Source organism: Tamandua tetradactyla, chromosome 13 (assembly GCF_023851605.1).
Source record: "Tamandua tetradactyla isolate mTamTet1 chromosome 13, mTamTet1.pri, whole genome shotgun sequence".
NCBI classification, from domain to species: Eukaryota; Metazoa; Chordata; class Mammalia; order Pilosa; family Myrmecophagidae; genus Tamandua; species Tamandua tetradactyla.
Genome location: NC_135339.1, coordinates 45908895 through 45922924, shown reverse-complemented (window position 1 = coordinate 45922924; position 14030 = coordinate 45908895). Strand labels below are relative to the sequence as shown.

The 14030-nt window shown below is 37.5% G+C and overlaps 1 protein-coding gene across 2 annotated transcripts in view; it reads left to right on the top strand.

Moving 5' to 3' along the window:
- PRKG1 (protein kinase cGMP-dependent 1) overlaps positions 1-14030 on the top strand; it is a 1184353-nt gene that overhangs the window by 125192 nt on the left and 1045131 nt on the right. The gene's annotated exons all lie outside the window — the stretch shown is intronic.

The window sequence follows — 14030 nt, the reverse complement described above, 5'->3', positions numbered from 1 at the left end:
CCTTAATTAGTTTATTCTGGGGATTGCTTTCACTTATCTTACCTAGGGTTTTCTTGCTAGATGAGTTTGTTGTCTATCTGTTCATTGACCTCCAGTTCAGCTTTTTCTGGGCCTCTAGCTTAAGTTTTGTTTAACAGAGGGTAAATTTTCAGTTCTTATTTTCTTGTTTCTTGTCTTGCTCGTAAGGTGCCTTTTCCCTCCCTACCTTTAGGAGGGTCAGCATAGGTATTACAGACTCTAACCGGGTTTTCCCAAACTAAGCTGGCCTCCTTTCGGGGGGAACGAATCACCTGCGTCAGTTTTCCCTGAGTCTGAGACCCAGCAGGTTGAAAGACTTTCCTGTGAAGTCTCTGGGCTCTGTTTTTCTTATCCTGCCCAGTATGTGGCGCTTGTCTGTCTGCGGGTCCCACCAGCAAAATATGTTGTGGCTCCTTTAACTTTGGAAGCCTCTCCCTGCTGGGGGCGTGGTGGAGACAGAGGAAAGGTTGTAGGCTGGTTTTAATGGCTTCAAATTGTGAAGCCCTGGGATCTGAATTCCTTGAGAGAGGGATTCCACCTGAGTTGTGTTTCACCCCTCCCGTGGGGAAGGTTCAGGTGGGAGACAGCCCTGAAAGCAGGCTGTTTCTGTGTTTGGGGCAGTTGCAGCCTGTGTAATCCCGGCGCTGAGTCCAGAGGCAACCAAGCCTCCATAGAAACAGCCGCAGAAGGCTCCGTTTTGTCCCCTTTCCTCTTTTTCAGTTAGCTCAATAGTCTACTTCCACCTTGATCAGTTTCGCCTGAGCTGGGGGCCTATTTTTGGTAGTCAGAATTTGTTTGTTAATGCCACTATTGGTGTTTGGTTGGACTCAGTCCCTGCTACTGTTGGAGACTCTTTCCTTTCCCTCCGGAAGCTGCCTGTGGGGGAGGGGCGCCAACCGCTGGCCCCTGTGGCTTGGGGAACTCGCTGTTCCGAGACTCACAGCCGGCCCGGAGACTCGCAGCAGGTCTGGGAAGCCAACTGTGGAGGAGGGGCACCAGTCGTCGCGGCTTGGGGAACTCACTGTTCCAAGACTCGCAGCTGGTCCTGGAAGCCGCCTGTGAGGGAGGGGTGCTGGCTACCAGCCGCCATGGCTTGGGGAAGTGCGCGCGGCTCGGGGAACTCACTGTTGCTGAGTCTTGCAGCCGGGGCAGCTGGTCCAGACTGGGGTACGCTGTGTGTCCAGTCTCTGTCATGGCTCTGGTAGCTGTTCTGTACTGTTTCTGGTTATTTAGTAGTTGCTCTGGAGGACAAACTGAAACGTGCGCACCTTATTAAGCCGCCATCTTGGCCCCTCTCTCTTCTGGGTTTTACCAAGTAGTGCTATTGCTGGGTCATAGGGCAACTCAATATTTAGTTTCCTAAGGAACTGCCAAACAGTCTTCCATAGTGGCTGTACCATTATACATTCCCACCAGCAGTACATAAGTATCCCAATTTTTCTATATCCTCTCCAATATTTGTAGTTTCCTGTTTGTTTAATAACAGCCATTCTTTTAGGTGTAAGGTGGTATCTCATTGTAATCTTGATCTGCATTTCCCTTCTAGCTAATGAAAATGAGCATCTCTTCGTGTCCTTTTGAGCCATCTGTTTGCTCTTCAGAAAAATGCCTATTCATATCTGTGGCCCATCTTACAATTGGGTTGTTTGTTCTTTTGTTGTTAAGTTGCATGATTTCTTTATGTATATGGGATATCAAACCTTTGCCCCAATGTGTGATTTTCAAATATTTTCTCCCATTGAGTTGGCTGCCTCTTCATCTTTTTGACAAAGCCCTTTGAGGTGCAGAAGCATTTGATTCTGAGGAGTTTCCATTTATCTATTTTTTCTTTTGTTGCTTGTGCTTTGGGTGTAAAGTTTAGGAAGCTACCTCCTATTACTAGGTATTGAAGATGTTTCCCTGCATTTTCTTCTAGAAGCTTTATGAAGCTAGTTCTTATATTTAGCTCTTTGATCCTCTTTGAGCTAATTTTTGTATGGGGTGTAAAGTAAGTTTCCTCCTTCACTCTTTTGACTGTTGATATCCAGTTCTCCCATGCCCATTTATTGAAAAGACTATTTTCAATAAGGAGTATGAGGTTAAATATAAATTATTTAATTGCATATTTATATAAGTTACTTTTTATTGATGACTGTTCAATAACTGGCATACACGATTTATGAAAATTTAACAATTGGCTCTTGTATATTCAGGACAAGTTGGCTCCTATACACCATTGAAACTACCCTTTCATCCTGACAGAAAGCTGGATGTTTATTATCTGCACACTTTAAAATAAGGGATCTTTGGACTTGGAATGATTAGGCAGAGTTGAGGGCAGGGATACTAAACCAAAAACAGGGAGATTAGATGGAAGTCTGTAACTGAATTTAGAAACTTCCAGTCTTTTCACCCCATTTAGTTCCCAGTACATTTGTATGTAGATGTATTTCCTCCAGGAGGAGACTAGAAACATCTTATCTGGGAAATCTGACCACCTGAAGACAATGAAAAAGCTCTAGAGATATTGATATGGAAATAACCCAAGAAAACCTACTAATTAGGTCAACCTGTGATGTTATTATTGTTTACAAGCTCCATCTATAGGCACAGTGCTTCTAATCAGCATTTCTAATGCCCTGAAATAAACATCAGCTGGAGTTCACAAGGTATTTGAGGAAAGCATAATGTAAAATCACATACACATATACACATGTATATACACACTCATGCAAAGATACACCTCAGAAATTAACCATTGGAGAAACCTTGCAGGGAGAGGAATTTTTTAAGACCATCACCTGTCATAAAATCAGAGAGGGAAGAGAAGAAATTATATGCATGAAGTAAGTAAAAGATATTGGTAAAAGAAAAAGAATAAATTGGCAGAACAAAAATCAGGCTCGTGGAAATGAAAAAAAATTATAGTAGAATGAAAAACTCGAGAAAAAAGCTGGAAATTGAGGAAATTTTCTAGAAAATTAAATGAAAGGGAAAGAATGAAAACTAGGAGAAAGATAAGAAAGTTAGAGGATCCATCCAGGTGGTTCAGCAGAAAAATAGAAGATGCTTGTAAGGGAATTCTTAAAGAAAAATTCAAAAACATTTCCCAGAATTGAAGGACATGCATTTTAATAGGGTAAAGACCCTCTAAGAGCCCAGTACAGTGATAAATTAGACCCACTAATGAAGACATTTGATCATGAAATTTTAGACCACTGGGCAAGCCTCAAGTATTCAGATGGGGAGTAAAGATTTCTATCCAAAGGGTCAATTAGAATGACTTTGTATTTCTTTACAGTTAAAAAAAAAAACATTGTGAAATGTCTTCAGAATTCTAAGGAAAAATGAATTCTGTATCCAGCAAAAATCCTTATTAATTGTGAAGAGAGACCATGGGCATTTTAGAGAGGCAAGTTCTCAACGTTTTTACCTCCTATACACTCTTTCACATGAAGGTACTGGAAGATGTGTTCCACCAAAAAGAGGGTGTAGATAAAAAGGTGAGATCTAGGAGGCAGGGGAGCCAATGCAAAAGCAAGGTGAAAATTATTCCCAGGTTGCTAAGGCAGAGAGGTCTCATAACTAAAAGATGCACAGCAAACTTAAAATGCTTCTGATCCTGACTTTGGCAGGGCCAGTGTATTTGGGAATAATTTCATGTAGATGAACTTGATCATATACCTAAGGTGGATGAATGGATTGAGAGTTGATTTACATAATGGGTGAGACTCTAGAGTAAGTACGTAAAAAACTAATTATCTAAAAAAGATCGGAAGCAAACATACAAAACAACATCTGTTAACAACCAGAAAACAAAATGCTCTTTAGAACAGGAGAAATACTCATGATATACAACATGGTCTGACTGGGAAGAGGATTTATAGAGTCTTAATAATGAAAGCATTGAGTAATTATCTGAACAAACTTACTATTCTACTATATTGGAAGGAAGAGGTAGTTAAAAAGTGTGTGTGTGTGTGTGTGTGTGTGTGTGTGTGTGTGTGTGTGTGTGTGTGTGTGTGTACTGGGTATATATAGTTGGGAGTGGCAGGAGGGAAAAAAGGGCCAGATCATTTTCTGGCATAGTAGGAAGTCAATAGATGATCCCTAAAACTTAAAAGTAACAATATTAGCACGCTATTAACATATATGGAAGAAAAAAGAATCATCTAAAACTCCTTGAAAGTGGTTGATTTTAGTGACCAAATATTGGTGTGTAGGATAGAAAACTGCTCTGGTAACAAGCCTTATAAAATGGTTTGACTCTTTAAATCATGCTCATGTTTAACTTTGCTGAAAATCAATACCAAATTAAGGCATATAATTCAATTTTATTTATATTTTATGACTATCTCATGGATATTTAAAGGCATTACTGGAGAAATAATGAAAAGAGATAGTTGCTCAAGGAAGATAATGACTCTGCAAGGAAACAGAACCATGGTTTAGAATGAAGTTTTGATGCTTTTGAATTGTTATATTATTATTTTTAAGGGAAAACATGCTCTGTTTTATTTAATTGATATTTATTCAATGGTAATTTATGAATAAATTTGAAAAGCGTTTTTGAGTAAATAAAGATGTTGTAAAAGAGTACGTACAATGTAATAGTATGTATGTAAATCTCAAAATGATGCTATTAATTGGTTACGGGTATTTACACATGCAGTACAGTTACAAAGTGCCCCTCAGAATGACCTCCATCCTCAGATATATAGTATTATGTGAAGAGAGAATGAGGTGATAGTTATTCTTCTAAGAGAGGGATAGAGGATGGAATGGGGAGGAGAAAAGGGGGAGAGAAAAATCTGAATCAAATGTTAACAAATGTTAGCAGATTGTTAACATCTACTAAAACTAAGCGTGCATACATGGGTGTCTGCTATATTATTAGGTAATTTTCTGCATGTTTGAAATGTTTCATAATAAAAAAAAATAAATGCGCATGCACTGGTGACCAATAAGCAGTTATCCTAAGTCTGGTTTTTCCTTTCATATAGAAAAAAAAAGGTAGGATCTGACAATATATAATTATGAGGTCAGTAAGTTTTATTGAAACTTATGCAGTTTTGCCTCCTTATTTTTTTGTGACTGTCAACCCCAGATAGTAACTAAACTATAGATGGTGACATGCAAGATCTAGTTCCCTGTGGCTTCTGAAAGATAAATTGAAGCGAAACTTGTGAACATATGATTTAGTGTGGAAGTCAATTCAACTCAATAAATAATTACTGAATATCTCAATAAATAATTACTGAATTTCTAATTCATAGGAGGCATGCCAGAAAAACAACTATGAGCAAGTCAGCGTCCTGTTTCTCCCCCAAAAGTTTTTCACTCTGGAAAAGAATAGCATATAAAATAATGGTTAGATATATGCACACTGTAAGTGGACAACTCAGTTTGCTCCTGATGGTACAGAGGTTAAATACGGATTTAATTTTGCACGCTTTATTAAACCTCTCTGAGCCTCAGTTTCCTCAGTTATAAAATGGTAATCATAATATTACCTAACTCACAGAATTTTTGTGAATAAATTAGCTAATTTAGGTTAAAACACACGGTGCTGTGTCTGACATTTATGACGATATCTCAGTAAATGTTAGAGTGACTGAAAATTGTGAAGAGATTACAATGGCAACTCTTGGGAGAATGCGTCATTCGGGGCAGGATGGTTCAGATAGAGAAACAGATGTACACAGCTTTACATGACTGAACATTTTTTGTTGGACTGAAAAATTCTAAGAAACTCTTTTGTGAATTATCAGCCTGAAATTACAATTTAACCCACTCTTCATGGACAAGTGATTCCTTAAAACATGAGCATCTTTCCTGAAACAGGAGAAGTCAGTGGCTATGATGTTAAGAACCGTTCACTCAGGTCTTTGCCTTTCCTCACCACCAGACAGAAATAATTTGTCCTGTGGCAGGTCCAGCTGTAAAACAAGCTTGGATCCACAGGGAAAGGCCACTTACTACCATGGGAGAACCTCTGAAGTCAGGAAATGGCGATCGATGGATTTGAGTTATGGTTAGCATATGTCATAGAAGTGTTATTGAGGCTGAAAAGCTTAATAGTGGAGACATGAAAGATCAATTTCATGCATTCCCCACTAACTGTTTATTGAATATCTACTATGTGCTTCAGTAATGGACACGGCAGTGAATAGGTGGAAGTGTCTTCGATTTCAGTAAACTAACAGAAGGCTGGGAGATAGACAAAAAATAAGTAACAAATGGTTTGAAGGAAATAAATGGGGTACTGCATTTATGACTGAAGGTGAAAAACAGTAGTAAAATACTCTCTGAAACCAAATGTTGGTTCATTGAGAGGCTCAGTGAAACTGATTAACCTCTAGCCAGACTAATACAAAAATAAAGAAAGAGAGGATGTAAACTTCTCATACCAGGTGTGAAAGAGACATTTTACAGATTCTGTGGATATTAAGAATGATATGGGAATTTTTTGAACAACATTATGCCAACAAATTTTACAGTTTACATGAAATGAGCAAATTACTTGAAAGCCAGAAATTACCAAAGCTCACTCATGAAAGAGATAACCTGAATAGCAGTATGTCCATTAAAGTGAGTAAATTTGTAGCTAAAAATCTCCCCACAAAGAAAATTCTAGGCCCAAAAGGGGTTGGCTGGTGTAACACCAGGAATTTATTTTCTCACAGTTTTAAAAGTTAGACAGCTTGCTTCCTTCCAGGATCTGTCTCTTCTGGTTGCCTGACAATCTTTGAGATTCCTTGGCTTTTCCATCACAAAGAAGCATCGTCTCTTTTCTATTCTGGGTTCTCTTCCTTCCAACTTCTGGCTGTTCCCTGTGGCTTCTCCTTCTTTGTCCACCTTCTTTGCTTTTAAGGTCTTCCGCCATATTGGATTAAGGCCCATTCCCACTCACTGGGCACACCTTAACTAATAACATCTTCAAAGGTTCTATTTACAAATGGCTTCACATCTACAGGACCAGGGGGTAGGACCTGAACATGCTTTTTATGGGAGACATGATCCAAACCTCAGTAACTGGTGAGTTCTACCAAACATTCAAGGAAGAGATAGTGACAGTGCTGAAAAGGAGGGGGGTTTTCCAAACTTATTTTATGAGGCCAGCAGTACCTGATACCAACTAAGAAAGAGGCATTGTAAGAAAGGAAAGCACAGGCAGATATTTTCCATGAACATAAATGCAAAAAATTTAAACAAAATTTTAGCAAATAAAATATAAAAAAATATATATAAAATCCAAGAACAATTCATCATGACCAACAGGGATATAGCCAATGAATGTAAGGTTGGTTTAAAATTTGAAAATAAAAACAATGTAAAAAAAACAATTAAACTATAAAAAGAAAAAAATTTAATCATTTCAATGGACACAGAAAAAGCAATGGACAAAATCCAACGTCTATTCCGGACAAAAACTCTCAGCTGAGATGGAAAGGGACTTCTTTAAAGACAAAGAAAAAACCCACGGCTAACCTCATACGTAAAGGCAAAAGACTAAATGTCTTCTCCCTAAGATCAGGAACAAGACAAGGAGTTGATGAGGGGAGATTTGGAAGCATATAACTAAATCTTGTTGTGAAGAACCTTGCATATCACTAAAGGATTTTAAGATTTGATTCAGTAGATTTACAGTAAAGAACCATCGAATAATTTTGAATGGGAAGGTTACCCTGTTGCTGTTTGGAGAAGTTAATCTGTAGCTGTTTATAGGATGGTTTGAAGTTCAGGGGATGTTTTAGTTGTTAAGATTGGTTGAAGAAAGCTAAAGCAGTCCTAAATTGGAACTTTACAATGGAGATGGAAACATGACGGATCTGAGAGGGTTGGCGTTTAGGGCTTGTCAGTTGATAGTGATTGAATTGGGGCATGATAAAAAGGAAGGGCTTTCAAGGTTGGGCAGATGGAGGGTCCTTATAACATTAGCTGAAATCCAGTAACATCCTGGATTTCTAAGGGGTTTGACTGTTCACAAAATTCTTTCTCATGCATTTTCTTATGGGGTATTTACAAAACCCTCTGTAGAGTATGAGAAAACTGAAATTCAGAGAGGTTGCACAGTTTATCCAAATGCAGAAAATTTGCAGCGCCAAGAGCAAAGACCAGTTGTTTTTTCTCCTAATTTGGAGCTCTTTCTTATAAAGGCACACTACATGCCAAGAATAAAGGGTAAGGGTGTTAAAATATTTTCTCTTGCTGTGCTGCTATGTACCACCTACAGAGCCAAACTGAATTATTGTTTGTTTTTTTTAATTTGTTATTTTTTGCTGAAAGCATTGTTTTATGGAAGGAGTGTAAGGCAGGAAATAGGTCAAGTACAATTGTATATGTGTTTTATGTGTAAAACCAGTAAAGAGTCTTTACCTGGTAGTAATTGAGCACAACTTATTTACCTTTCCTGGGTTAAAGGATTCTGGCAGTGGAGGTTCCAAATCACTGTATTACAGTGGTAAGCACTAGATTTCTTGCATTTGGTACTTTAAAAACATTTGCTGGTTTCCTAGGAAACAAGTGCTTGAGTACCGTATAACCAAACTTTACCATAGATACTAGTTATACAATATCTCAGCAGAAAAAAAGATTTTGGGTTTTAAAAGAGAAATGAAAAATGTAGGTTGTTGGAATAGTATATGTTGCTTTTTCTAGTCAACAAGGGAGACGACTAAAACACAAGCTCAAAATAGATTCTTTTCACTAAAAAAAAAAATGAAGATTTTGCCAGATTTTATCATCCTGCTGGATTTCTGAAGCTGGATTTCCGAAGCTGGATTTCCTTTTTGCTTTTCATTAGATTCACAAGCATATTTGCCAGAGATGTGCTAGTTAAAATTTACAAAATTGTTGTGACATATGAGGCCTGAAGCAGATTTGGATATATTCTGGAAATACATTTAATGATTAAAGTGCACCCAATCAGTTTATTTTACTCAGATATTTCATTATTATTGTGTTTTAGGAAAAATGGGTTAGTGTGGAATTATTGAACTAAAATGCAATGTTTCAAATTTGCAGTCTCCTTTAGTTCTCTCTTGAACATATTTATGCCCACAATCGTATGAATTTAGTGTCACCCAGGTAAAGTAATTTACATTTTTCAAATATGTATGAATACTATCCTAGTTTAATGTGGTACGTGATTGACTTTTAAAAATACCATCAGCATAATTTGTTCTTATTCAGTATATACCAAGTTATATTCAGCAGAAATCAAAATTCAAAGTTGCAAAAGCTCTATGGGCTTCAAGTTGGCAGCCAGAGCTTAATTTTGATTCAACAGTACCAAGATTCTTTATTAATTGGCAATGTGGAACAATGATTTTAGATCTCTGTGCCAACTTCCCATTTTACTCATACCCACAGGCTTAGATTTTCATAATTTAAACTATGCTATGCAGAAAGATGTGGTTTAAAGCTCATTTGACTTGCAGTAAAACAGACATGAGTTTTAGTACTGATTCAGTCTCTTGCAAGTGAAATCCAGAAAGGGTGAGTGGTTAACTCAAAGATATACAGCTAGTCAGTGGCACAGAGAGGAAAAGGAGCTAGTTTTCCTAACATTTCTAGCAAGTTCCTCTATATCTTTGTTTCATCCAGCACTTTCAGATCCGTTCAGTTGAGTGTAAGTTCAGCAATGCCTTGCCTATGAGTTGCTGTTTTCCCAACCATAAAACCTGGGCACATCTATCTCCCCTTCCTACATCCTTATTCTTCCCCTCAACATGTTTTGCTCCTCACAAGAAAGAAAAAAATTATCAAGTAAAAACAGTTGGTTAAACAAATTAATACCCATTCATGAATGCATATATAGCTGTGAGTTTTCCTTTTTTTGGCACGGGCAGGCTCTGGGAATCGAACCTGGGCAGGGCAGATGAGATTTCTGCCACTGAGCCACTGGTGCCTGCCCAGCCGTCGATTTTTGTACCAGAGATTCTATTTAAAATAAAAAACAAATAAAAGTTATCAGTTTGCATAGTCCAAGTACATTAGCATGTTATAAGTAGAAACTGTTTTAAGCATGTATCTGCCATAGCAGCAAGAATATTTTGAACATTCTATTTCAGAAAACTAAAAAAGGGGAAAATCCCCAAAGCCACAAGTAAAATTTTTCATTTTTGCAAACATAGCTCCATTCCATTGAAAGCAGCTATTTCTGTAGTAGCAGTTGGCGTTGCACCTAGGCGCTGCACGCTCAGAGCAGAGAGGCAGTTAGGGAAGGAGGATTTCCAGTGGAGCACTTCAGAAAAAGTCAGCCCGTAACTATACATGCACAGGCTGCTTTGATCATTTTAACTACAACTATGTCTCCCTGCCCCCACCTCTAGTACCTTTAGTTTAAGGTTTAATCCAGATTATAAAGCTGAAAATAGTCTAGAATTTATCATCCCCCAGTATTTCGCTCCATTTCATTTATTCAACTTCATCCCCTGCTGTCTTTCCACATGATGCTTGTACTCTAGTCAAAATTATTTTAATTCTGCATTATGACTAAACATCATGATTTAGGTTAGCTATGAGAAGGATCACACAATACTGAAGCTTGGAGATTGTGGAAACTCATTCCCTAGAATTTTTTAGGGGGAAGGAAGATGACTTTTTCTCTGCAACAGAGAAATGGTGATAGCCTCATGGATGTTTTTGGTTTTATTTTGTTTTGTCTGTGATTTCCTAAAGATAGCTTCAAAAATTCATCAGCTCTACTGACTGACCGGCTACCACCCTCACTGTGTGTGTGTTTTGTGATGTGTGTTTGTGGGGAGGGCAGGAGAAAAGCAAATGACTCCCATCTCTTTTTGCTATTTCTTAGTGGCCTAAAAACATTTTGGAAAGGATGGAAGCACACAAACAGAGAACGCCCATAAGACGGGGGGAACTGATGTTCTAGGTACTCATTAAAACACAAAATGGTTTGATTTTCCTGAGAGTGGAGGAAGGGCCAAGGCCACTTTAAGTAATTTACTTTTTTTCTGTTAGTCTTTCTGATTAGAGAGTAACTAAAGCTAAATCAAAGATTAGAGAAAGAACATACTCAAACATCTTATTGGTTTCTGCAAATGATTTAGAGCCTGGGTAGGTGGGGCCATTAAATTGAGTGTTCTAAGAATTTTTCAATAAAATGCTATTTTCTTCTGAAAATGTATTTATTATCCCTGGGTTATTGGACACTAAAATTGATTTGGATTTGATTTGATTCTTGTATTCAATAAAGAGTTACTGAAGAACTATGCACAAAATACAGAGAGGCATACATTTACATAATGAGGGGTATTTTTTAAAAAAAAATAACAGTTTATTTTGAAATACTTTCAAACTTACAAGGCAGTTACGAGATGAAAACAGACCCCATACAGAAAATTCCAACATACTCCTGCCCCTAGATACCCAGACCCATCAAATTTTAACATTTTGACACATTTGCCCTATCACTATATCTAATTATCTATCTATATCTATCTGTTTTATTTGTCTGTATCTATCTATCATCTATCTATCTATCTATCTATCTATCTATCTATCTATCTATCTATCTATCTATCTATCTACCTATCTCTATCTATCTATCTATCTATCTATCTAAATAATACATTTTCTGAAGTAGGTTTTTGTGCTAGTTCGAAAGGATTTAGTGCCTAGAAAAGCCATGTTTTAATCCTGATCAATCTTATGGGAGCAATGATTTCTTCTAATCCCTATTCAGTTCTATACGTTAGAAACTTATTAGGTTTTCTCCACGGAGATCTGACTCAGTCTCTGTGAAGGAGGAGAGAACTGCAGAACCATGACAGGACTAGAGAACCAGAGTCCACCAGCGACCTTTGGAGATGAAGAAGGAAACGCCTCCTGGGGAGCTTCATGAGGCAGGACATCTGGAGAGGAAGCCAGCAGATGCTGCCATGTTCACCATGTGCCCTTCCAGCCAAGAGAGAAACACTGAACGTCGTCGACCTTCCTGAACCAAGGTTTCTTTCCCTGGATGCCTTAAATTGGTCATTTCTAGAGACTTGCTTTAATTTTGACAATTTCACAGCCTTAGAACTGTCAACTAGCAACTTATTAAGCTCCTCTTTTTAAAAGCTGTTCTGTTTCTGGTATATTGCATTCTGGCAGCTAGCAAACTAGAACAGTTGTATACAACATGCTCCCTCAACACTGTATGTACTTTTCCTAAGAACAATGGTATTCAATTATGGAATCACCTTAGGTACAGGTATCATGTTGAAGAAATTTAGCATTGATATAAAGGTTGTAGTCTATAGGCCAGTGTTTTCATATGTTCCAAAAGTGTCCCTTTGAGTCTTTTGTCGTCCCTTGCTAGAACTCAAAAAAGATCATGTGTTACATTTAATTGCCATGGACTCTTTAGTTGCATTTTCTTCTTGTTTTTTAATTATGAAAAAAATATATATCTCATAAATTTTCCCATATTAACCACCCTCAATCATACCATTCAGTGTGATTAATCACATTTCACAATATTTTGGTACCCTCATCACCTTTTGTTACTAAAACTTTCCCATCTCCCCAAACAGAAGCCCTTTACCAATTTATACATTAACTCCTCATACCCGCCAGCCCCCTACTTCTGGCAACCTGTATTCTAATTTCTGTCTCTGTGATCTTGTATATTCTCTGATATTTTCTTTGTAGTTACTGTGGGGCTTAAATTTAACATCCTAAATCTATAACAAACTCATTTTCTTTGATGCCAACTTAACTTCAATTGTATATACTAGCTATGTTCCTATACCCCTCTGTTCCTTCGCCTTTATATAGTCCTTGGAACAAATTATGTATTTATACATTATGAATTGAAAATCAGTGATTTATCATTCCATTTTATGCATTTGCCTTTTAGATCCTGTAGGAGCTAAAAAGTAGAGTTACAAACCAAAAATGCAATAGTATTGGCATTTCTGTTTACTCGTGTCATTAACTTCACCAAAGAATTTTATTTCTTCATGTGGCTTTGATATATTGTCTCATGTCTGTTAAATCTGTAGAACTCTCTTTAGCATTGCTTGCAGGCCCGCCTGGTAGTGAATTCCCTCAGCTCTGTCTATCTGGGAATGTCTTAAACTCTCCCTCATTTTTGAAAGATAGTTTTTCTACATATGGAATTCTTAGTTGGCAGTTTTTTCTTTGAACACTTTAAATATGTCATCCCACTGCCTTCTTGCCTCCATGGTTTCCATTGAGAAATTGGCACTTAATCTTACTGAGGCTTTTATGTATGTGACATGTTGCTTCTCTCCTGCAGCTTTCACAGTTCTCTATCTTTGGTATTTGACAAATTGATTACAATATGCTACAGCATGGGCCTATTTGGGGTTATAATGTTTGGACTTAGTTGATTGACTTGGATGTGTATATTCATGTCTTTTGTTAAATTTGGGAAGCTTTCAGCCATTATTGCTTTGAATATTATCTCACCCCTTTCTCCTTTTCTTCTCCTTCTCAGACTCCCAGTAGGCATATAATGGTATGCTTGAAAAGGTCTCACAGTTTTCTCAGACTCTGTTTCCTTTCTCTCATTCTTTCTTCTTTCTGCTCCTCAGACTGAATAATTTCAATGGTCTTAGCCTTGAGTTCTCTAATTCTTTCTTTTGCTAGCTCCAATCTGCTGTTGAAACTCTCTAGGAAATTTTTATTTTCTGTTACTGTGGTCTTCAGCTCTGTATGGCACCTTTTCATAATTTCCATCTCTCTGTTGATATTCTCTTTGTGTTCATCTTTCATTTTCCCGATTTCCTTTAGTTCTTAGTCTGTATTTTCCTTTGTCTCTTTGGGCATAATTAGGACCATTTTTTTTTTTAAGTCTTTTTCTGGCATGTCCAGAAAAAGAGGTCTGGTCCTCTTCAGTGATGGTTTCTTAATGCTTTAATCTTCCCCTTTATCTGGGTCAGCACTTCCTGTTTCTCTGTATGTTTTGTGACCTTTTTCTAAAACCTAGACCTTTTGATATTTTAATATGTTATTGCTGGAATTTAGATTCTGTGACATCTGTTCCTTTAACTTGTATC